At 39.8% G+C, this 9349-nt stretch overlaps 1 non-coding gene across 1 annotated transcript; it reads right to left on the minus strand.

Annotated features, from left to right (window-relative positions):
• Positions 1 to 9009: 9009 nt before the first annotated feature.
• On the minus strand, positions 9010 to 9113 carry LOC113609321 (U6 spliceosomal RNA). The gene has a single exon (XR_003428603.1). It is a non-coding gene; the product is annotated as a U6 spliceosomal RNA (small nuclear RNA).
• Between the last annotated feature and the right edge of the window lie 236 nt (positions 9114 to 9349).

The following is a 9349-nucleotide window of genomic DNA, read 5'->3' on the forward strand; positions in this document are numbered from 1 at the left end:
TTCTTTTACCCAGCAAATATTTCCTGAGAGCCTTGTATGTGGCAGGCACTATGCTAAGAGCTGTGACACAGAAACATTATAGCTAGTTCCTCAGAGAAAATGAATCACTTAAAACCTAGTCTAAACCTGATATGGAATCTTATCTGTCTGAGTGAAATAATAACAGCTTCTGTCCTTATTTTCTTCATTGATTCATTCACTGTTCAGTCATTCAACAAATATTTTTGAGTTTCTATTTTAGGGGTATTGTTCTGGCTCTGGGTTTACAGAGTTGTTTGAACCAGGTCTCTACATTCTAGTGGGAGAAGAGAGAAAAAAAGCAAGTTGACAATTAACTAATCATTTCAGACAGTATCAGATAGTGATAACTGCCATGATTAAAAGAGGCAGAATAAAGTATTAAGCGTCCTGGATTGTAGGTAGGCTATTATAGATGAGATAATCAAAGGGGTTTTCTCTGAAAAGGGGGCATATAAACAGAGTTTATGCAAAAGGTTGAGCCATGCAAAAACCTGATCTGCATAGCAGCCCTGCCAGATGGCCTGAGGAACTGCACTAGATGGTCTCTGGAATTCCTTCCGGTTAAAAAAAAAAAAAGCCCAGAATTTTACCCTTCCTACCTAGTTCCTGTTTTACAACAGTTTTTATGTTTCTTCTCAAAATCTTTACCAGCATCTGTAACTTCCAGATGCGGAGCCCAGAATTAGTCTCTAGTGAGGTTCTGTCAACATTATGACTCATGGCTCCAGCAACTTATGTTCATGTCTGTAAATGCCAACATGATACTTAATAAAAGCTACCATCTAGCCCTCCCTCATTCCAGGAAGAGCCTAAGATGCCAGACACAGACAAGTTATGATCTTTCAGAGAAAAAGAAGTAGTTTTGGGGAGCACTAAATGAGCACCCCAGTGCCATGGTTATATATAAACCTTGGTTTCTCCATCTGTAATTTGGAGTGGTCTAAATAGACAAAATATTACCTTCATAATTTAAACTCACAGGAAAGAGACTATAGTCCAAATCCTTACACAAGGAAGCCTACCAGATGCTCAGTGTCCTTTGGTTTCAGTAGAATGTACTGATTTTGATTACTGCTAGAGTTGGTGGACCATCATATGGGCATTGAGAACCTTGGTTGTGAGGATTTACTTTTTCTTCTACTGGTCACTGTGACACGACTACAAATTACATTCTGAGATTGAGAATATTTGGGCCACACTAGCAGTGTGACCTTAGACCACTTGTATGAGTGCCAGCTTGTAGTTTCATTTCTCACATGAGATGTTTTTCACCCTCTCTCCATCGGTGCCAAGACCGGGGCACGCAAGATTTTTTGCTGTCTCTCTCTGGGTGGTGAGTTTATTTCTTGTTTACTTCTGTATGGAAAGTGTGGCCCTTTGGTGTCTCAGCTTTATGTAGGGGTCTCCCATTAGATTCTTCATCTTGGGCATTAAAAAAAAAATTATGTATTTATTTGGCTGCGTTGCGTCTTAGTTGCGTCACACGGACTCAGTAGTTGTGGCACACGGGCTTAGTTGCCCCACGGCATGGGGGATCTTAGTTCCCCGACCAGGGATGGAACCCGCATCCCCTGCATTGGAAGGCAGATTCTGTACCACTGGACCACCAGGGAAGTCCCTTCTTTATTGGTATATAAAATAATGGTGCATCTTTTCATGGATGGCATCTTAGATAGGGTAACATACAGTGATTAATTAGAAAGTCTAGCACTTTGGAAATGGAATGTGAGATGGTATGTGGAATGAGGGTGCCACAGCAGGGGAGAAAGCCACTGAAAATGGATGTGGCAGCAAATGAAAATACTACTTCATTTTCTACAGTCAGTCAGAAAAGAATAAGAATCTGACTTGACTGATACAGTGCCATTATTATAACTATTGACTGTGGGAACACTGGGAGACTGAATGCCTGGGGGAGAGATATGATACTAGTGAGACCTTGTACTTTAGATAGATGTCAAAGGCCCAAGCATAGCTAGGACAGTGGCTCCAAGGTTTACATTTCATTGGTACCCATAGCTTCAAATATCACCTTTAGACTGATGACTCCTAGACATGACCCTCCAGTCCAGATCTCTCTTCCTAGGGCCAGACCATATATTCAGCTAGAAACTACCAAGATTTACCAACCTTACCAGATTATTGCAAAAGCCTCTAACTGATCTCTTTCCAACTGGTGTTTCCTCCTTCCACTCAGCTGCCATTGTTTGTTCTTTCTCAGACCCAGTTCTGATCATGCTTTTCTCCAGCTTATTCAGTTAAGTATTACACAGCCAAATAATCCAAATAATGTCATAACCGGTATTTTGCACACGACTTTATGATCACACTTATCATATGGTGTTGTAATGCTTTGTTTCCACGTTGTCTTTCTCATTGGACTGTGAGTTTCTACAGAAAAGTATTATGTTGGAATCTTTTTTGTAAGCCTTCCATACAGTACACAATAGGAACTCAAGTATGAGTATGAATGAGAGCAAATGTTGGATTGGGCTGAGGTACCTTCTTGTTAAACATTATTAACTCCTTTTAAAACCACCACTGTGGAACTTCCCTGGTGGTGCAGTAGTTAGGAATCTGCCTACCAATGCAGGGGACACGAGTTCAATCCCTGATCTGGGAAGATCCCACATGCCATGGAGCAACTAAGCCCATGCACCACAATTACTGAGCCTGTGTGCCACAACTACTGAAGCCCATGCACCTAGACCGTGCTCCGCAACAGGAGAAGCCACCGCAATGAGAAGCCCGTGCACCACAACGAAGAGTAGCCTCCACTTACCGCAACTAGAGAAAGCCCACGTGCTTTCTCTAGCAGCAGACCCAAAGCAGCCAAAAAAAACCTCCACACTGCCACATTTCTAATTAATTTATCAACTCCTTAATACATCACCACTCTTGACTCTTGTGTAATATTCTACAAGAAAAAAAAAAAGACTTCTAAGCACAGAATTAACCCTAAAGTAAGAGCCCTCCAAACACAATTTCAGATCCATCAGGTAATACTGCATTTAAAGTGAATTAATAATTTATATATACTGAGAGCTAGGTGCTAAGGTGCTGTACATAATTACTTCCTTTAATTGTATGGCAACCCTATAAGGTATATTACTATCTTGGTGTTACAGATGAGGAAACTCAGCCAGAGTGAGTAGAGTCCAAGCGTATAACCACTATAGTTCCTCACCCCCTTAGAGGCTGCCCTTTTGCACTAGATCCAATATCGAGTGCTCTTTAAAATCAGCTTATGGACAATTCTCCTAGGAAACCCTCTCTTCACTTCCCCACCCCTCCTACTACCCTGTGCATACCTCTATCACAGCACTTCTAACGTTTCATTGTGATTATCTGTCAACCTACCTCTGCTGCCCAATTAGATCACAAACTTCTCAGGAGCAGAAAACAATGATATTCACTGTTGGATCTACAGCACCCAACACAACGCCTATTGCTCAGTAGGTTTTCACAGAATGTTCATTGAATTAAATTAAGGTAAATGACACAGGTCAATGGAACAGAGATCCCAGAAAAAAATCCACGCATACATGGTCAATTAATTTACAACAAAGGAGCCAAGACTATACAATGGGAAAAGGACAGCCTCTTCAAGAAATGGTATTGAGGGGCTTCCCTGGTGGCGCAGTGGTTGAGAATCCGCCTGCCTATGCAGGGGACATGGGTTCAATCCCTGGTCCGGGAAGATCCCACATGCCCAGAGCAACTAAGCCCGTGCGCCACAACTACTGAGCCTGTGCTCTAAAGCCCATGAGCCACAACTACTGAAGCCTGCGTGCCTAGAGCTCATGCTCCGCGACAAGAAAAGCCCCCACAATGAGAAGCCCACGCACTGCAACGGAAGAGTAGCCTCCGCTCACCGCAACTACAGAAAGCCCACGTGCAGCAACAAAGACCCAACACAGCCAAAAATAAATAAATAAAATAAATTAAAAAAAAAAAAAAAAAGAAATGGTATTGAGAAAACTGGGCAGCCACATGCAAAAGAATGACACTTGGACCACTATCTTACACCATACCAAACATTAACTAAGACTTGAATGTAAGGCCTGAAACCATAAAGCTCCTAGAAGAAAACATAGGCAGTGAGCTCCTTGACACCTGGCTTGGTGATGATTTTTTGAAACTGATACCAAAAGCAAAAGTAATAAAAGCAAATTAAACAAGTGGGATTACATCAAACTAAAAAGCTTCTGCACAGCAAAGGAAACCATCATCAAAATGGAAAGGCAACCTACTGAATAGGAGAAATAATTGCAAATCATATATTCAATAAGGAGCTAATATCCAAAATATGTTAAAAAAAAAACCTCATACACCCCGAAAAAAAAAAACCCAACAATCCCATTAAAAATCTTTGTCTGAGAAGACATTTTTCCTAAAAAGACATACAGATGGCTAACAGGTAGATGAAAAGATGTTCAACATCATTAATCACCAGGGAAATGCAAATCAAAACCACAATGAGATAAACCTCACACCTGTCAGATGGCTACTGTCAAAAAAACAAGAAATAACAAGTGTTGGCAAAGATATGAAGAAAAGGAAACTCTTGTGCACTCTTAGTAGAAATGTAAATTGGTGCAAACACTATGAAAAGCAGTATGGAGTCTCCTCAAAAAACTGAAAATAGAACTATCATAAGATCCAGTAATCCTACTTCTGGATATTGATCTGAAGAAAATAAAAACACCAACTTGAAAATATATCTGCACAGCCATGTTCATTGCAGCATTATTTACAATAGCCAAGATATGGAAACAACCTAAGTGTCCACCAATGGATGAATGGATAAAGAAATTACATACGCACACACACGAATATTATTTGGCCATAAAAAGAATGAAATCTTGCCAACAACATGGATGGACCACAAGGCAATTATGCTACGTGAAATAAATCAGACAAAGACAAATACCATATGATCTCATTTTTTTATGTGGAATCTGAAAAAACAAAACAAAGCTCAAACTCATAGATACAGAGAACAGATTGATGGTTACAAGAGGCAAGGGGTGATGGGGAGTAGAAGAAATAAGTGAATTTTATTTCATCTTAAATAAATTGGATTTAAAAATTTTTAAATGACCATATCTATGAACTGGTTACAGATTAATTCATTTGGGTTATCTTCATAATCAGTAATGACTGCTAGAATGAACAAAATCAAAAAGAAATGTTTTAAGTCAATGGAAAAATTACTCCTGTCCTTTGTGCAGCTATATAAGCAGAGAACCCCTCACTTCTTCTTTTTTTTAACATCTTTATTGAAGTATAATTGCTTTACATTGTTGTGTTAGTTTCTGCTGTATAACAAAGTGAATCAGCTATATGTATACACATATCCCTATATCCCCTCTCTCTTGTGTCTCCCTCCCACCCTCCCTATCCCACCCCTGTAAGTGGACACAAAGCACCGAGCTGATCTCCCTGTGTTATGCAGCTGCCTCCCACTAGCTATCTATTTTACATTTGGTAGTGTATATATGTCCACGGCACTCTCTCACTTTGTCCCAGCTTACCCTTCCCCCTCTCCGTGTCCTCAAGTCTATTCTCTACGTCTGCATCTTTATTCCTGTCCTGCCCCTAGGTTCTTCAGAACCATTTTTTCTTTTTTAAGATTCCATATATATGTATTAGCATACTGTATTTGTTTTTCTCTTTCTGACTTACTTCACTCTGTATGACAGACTCTAGGTCCATCCACCTCACTACAAAACAGCTCAATTTTGTTCATTTTTATGGCTGAGTAATATTCCATTGTATATATGTGCCACATCTTCTTTATCCATTCATCTGATGATGGACACTTAGGTTGCTTCCATGTCCTGGCTATTGTAAATAGAGCTGCAATGAACATTGTGGTACATGACTCTTTTTGAATTATGGTTTTCTCAGGGTATATGCCCAGTAGTGGGATTTCTGGGTCTTTTCTATCTCCATTTCCTCACTCCTTTCTCACTTTTTCCTTTTTCTTTCAATTTAAGGAAAAAAAATCTCATTTTACCTTATTTAAAGTCTTCTAAGCAATAAAGTCTTAGTATAATATAAAATGCTCAAAATGTTGCACATTTACCTTTATAGGAGTTTTTATATTTATATATTATAATAATTTATGTATTGTTAGTTTTAAATAATCTAGAAATAGTGCTGGTGAATTTTCATTTCAGTGTGGAACCCAAAGACTGAAAGAGTGACCCCAACTGTTCCCTGTTATCAAAGATCATCTGGTCCCCACTGAACTCATGGACTGCACTGATCTAGCCCATCTACCAGATTCTATTTTTTTTTTTTTTTTTTTTTTTTTGCGGTACACGAGGCTCTCACTGCTGTGGCCTTTCCCGCTGCAGAGCGCAGGCTCCGGACGCGCAGGCTCAGCGGCCATGGCTCACGGGCCCAGCCACTCCGCGGCATGTGGGATCCTCCCGGACCGGGACACGAACCCATGTCCCCTGCATCAGCAGGCGGACTCTCAACCACTGTGCCACCAGGGAAGCCCTACCAGATTCTTAAACCTCTTCAGGGAATGAGATTCTAAAATTTAATAGTCCATTGAGTGGAGAAAATTGTCTTTCTTTTCCTAGTGAGAAAAATGATTTTTACATTTCTTATAACTCAAATGTTTCTGCTGAAATAGAAGGAAGCTTATTTTCTTTTGTTTGGTTCTCAGCCAAGTTAGAGAATAAATTTTAATATGCATATTAACATAATAACTCCCTTCCATGAACTTCACAAAGGGCATCAAAGAACAGCATTGTCAATTCCCCCTGGATCCTAGACCAAGAGGTTTAGTTACAATAACAAGATTTTAAAGATCAGGTCTGATTATTAGTAAGATTATTTGGCCATACACACATATCCTTTAGTTCCACTTTGGAATGGGTATGAGACGAAATTATCCCTGCACCAAACAGTAGATAGAATAAAATAAATTAATTAATTAAATAAATAAAGCAAATGGAGGGAAGCCCTAGGCTAACTCATTGCCCTTGGGGGCAACAAAGCCTGCCCCCAGAACTGGACTCCTTATTTCTCTTCTACTTTCCAAAGGTTTCTCAATATTGAAACTGATGCCCTCTCTTTTAACACAAAAATTTCACAACCTCCTCGAAAGTCACTAATATGCGAAAGATAACTAATAGTTTTTGGCTAGAGTCTAAGTTTCTGAACACCCTCACCAGCTAAAAAGACTTTGTTCAAATTTACTTTCATTATGTTCTATTTTAACACAATAAGAATATTTTATTTTAAATATGTGTACATGCAAAATATTGAGATATTGCATGCACTTTCTAACTACACTCCTCCCCCATAGATCATGATATGTTCCTCCTGGGAATCCCTGGGCTTTCTAGTTTTGCTCTGGCCAGACTCCCTTCTATGGGCAGCCCTTTGAAACTTGTTCCACGATGGGGCTTTGCCATAGGTAACCAGACTTCCAAGATGATGAACTCCTGCCCGTGACATTTTCAAGTGTCTCCTTTCCCCTCCATACACACTCCTGCACCTCCCTCCCCACTGCTGCTGTGCTCCACTTTGGGCTCCAGCTGTGGACTGGAACACCAGGGCTGACTGCTGTTAAGACTCATTCACTGACTTTGCCACACTCTTGGGTCTAGTCAGCCTTCCTACCCTCTACCATCCACCGCCCAAGCCTTGTCTATCCTTGTGGGCGAGTTTCATGCCAGAGCCTGCTTCCCATTCCAAACACATGACACACGCCAATAACAGGCTGAGAGAACAGAGGCCTCTGCCTGGAGCAAGCACATGGCATTCCTTACCCTGAGAAAACACAAGACGAGGCTTGGCCTGGCTTGGTTTGGAGCCATTTTTATCCCTCAGAAGGTAGAGGATTCCACAGAGGAATTGCTACTTTGGACTTAACTCTAACAAGGTTGAGGTGATTGATTGCAAGGAAATATGAGATATACTGTGTTGAATAAGAACTGGGCACTGTTTACAATCAAAGAGGCAGAGTAGGGTAGTGGAAAGAGCTCCAACTACATGCTCAGAAAGACCTCAGTTCAATTCCCAACTTGGTGTGAACCTGGCGAACTTATTTAACATGTGTGAGTTCAATTTCCTCATTCATATAATGGGGATAATAACTCTACCTATTTTGTAGGGTTGCTGTAAAGAGGAAATGTGAATTCACAGTGTCCAGCATGTAGTAGGGAACACAATAAGTGCTCAGCTGATCATTTATGAGCATACAGTATGAGTTTGACAAATGTTAGTTTAAAAAGTCAGCTTTCCAAACGTTAAATGAAAATTTGTTTGCTCCTGCGGTCAGAGACTCTAAATGGAAACCATGAGTGCTATTGCATCAATCCTTGTAGGATTTTTTCTTTTGTGCCATTTGGCTAATTAAATATTTTATTCTTTAAAAATTAATGGGTCAAGGACTTCCCTGGTGGTGCAGTGGTTAAGAACCTGCCTGCAATGCAGGGGACACGGGTTCAATCCCTGGTCCGGGAAGATCCCACATGCCGCGAAGCAACTAAACCCATGCACCACAACTACTGAGCCTGCGCTCTAGAGCCCATGCGCCACAACGAAGCCTGTGCGCCTAGAGCCCACACTCTGCAACAAGATAAGCCACCACAATGAGAAGCCCACATAGCTCAACAAAGATCCAATGCAGCCAAAAATAAATAAAAATAAATTAATTAATTAAAAAAATTAATGGGTCATGATAGTAAAATAAGTTTAAAAGCTGAACAATTTACCAAAAAATATATAAAAATGACTCTTAAACATATTGCAAATATGTCTGATCTCGTAATTTGAGAAATATAAATTTCAATTACACAGAGATATAATTTCTCTAAAATTGATTTAAAAATAAAAACTACTACCACTGTTGTCGAAGCTGAGGGAAACAGGCACTTGCATACATTTCTGGTGATAATATAAATTAGAAAACTCTCATAAAGGGATATTTTGCAATATCTAATAAATATACATAGCTTAAAAAATATGGAACGCTTCACAAATTTGCATGTCACTCTTGGGCAGGGGCCATGCTAATCTTCTCTGTATCCTTCCAATTTTAGTATACATGCTGCTCTTATTATTGAGACAGATACTTTTATCTTCATTATAGAGCACAGGAGACCAAGATTCACAGGGGTTAAGTAACTTGACCAAAGTTACACAATTATAAAGTATCACAATTCTGAGTTTATCCCTGTGATTCTAGCAACCCGATATGGTCAGAGTGTTATCTCATGCTTATCAGAAGTTCTTATTGGTAGTTACATAGGGATTTGATTAATAGACAAGAAAAATTAGTAATTTTTCAATAAATCGT

This window comes from Aethalodelphis obliquidens, unplaced genomic scaffold, assembly GCF_003676395.1.
Source record: "Aethalodelphis obliquidens isolate GAN/ISIS:26980383/991018 unplaced genomic scaffold, ASM367639v1 scaffold55, whole genome shotgun sequence".
Classification (NCBI taxonomy): Eukaryota; Metazoa; Chordata; class Mammalia; order Artiodactyla; family Delphinidae; genus Aethalodelphis; species Aethalodelphis obliquidens.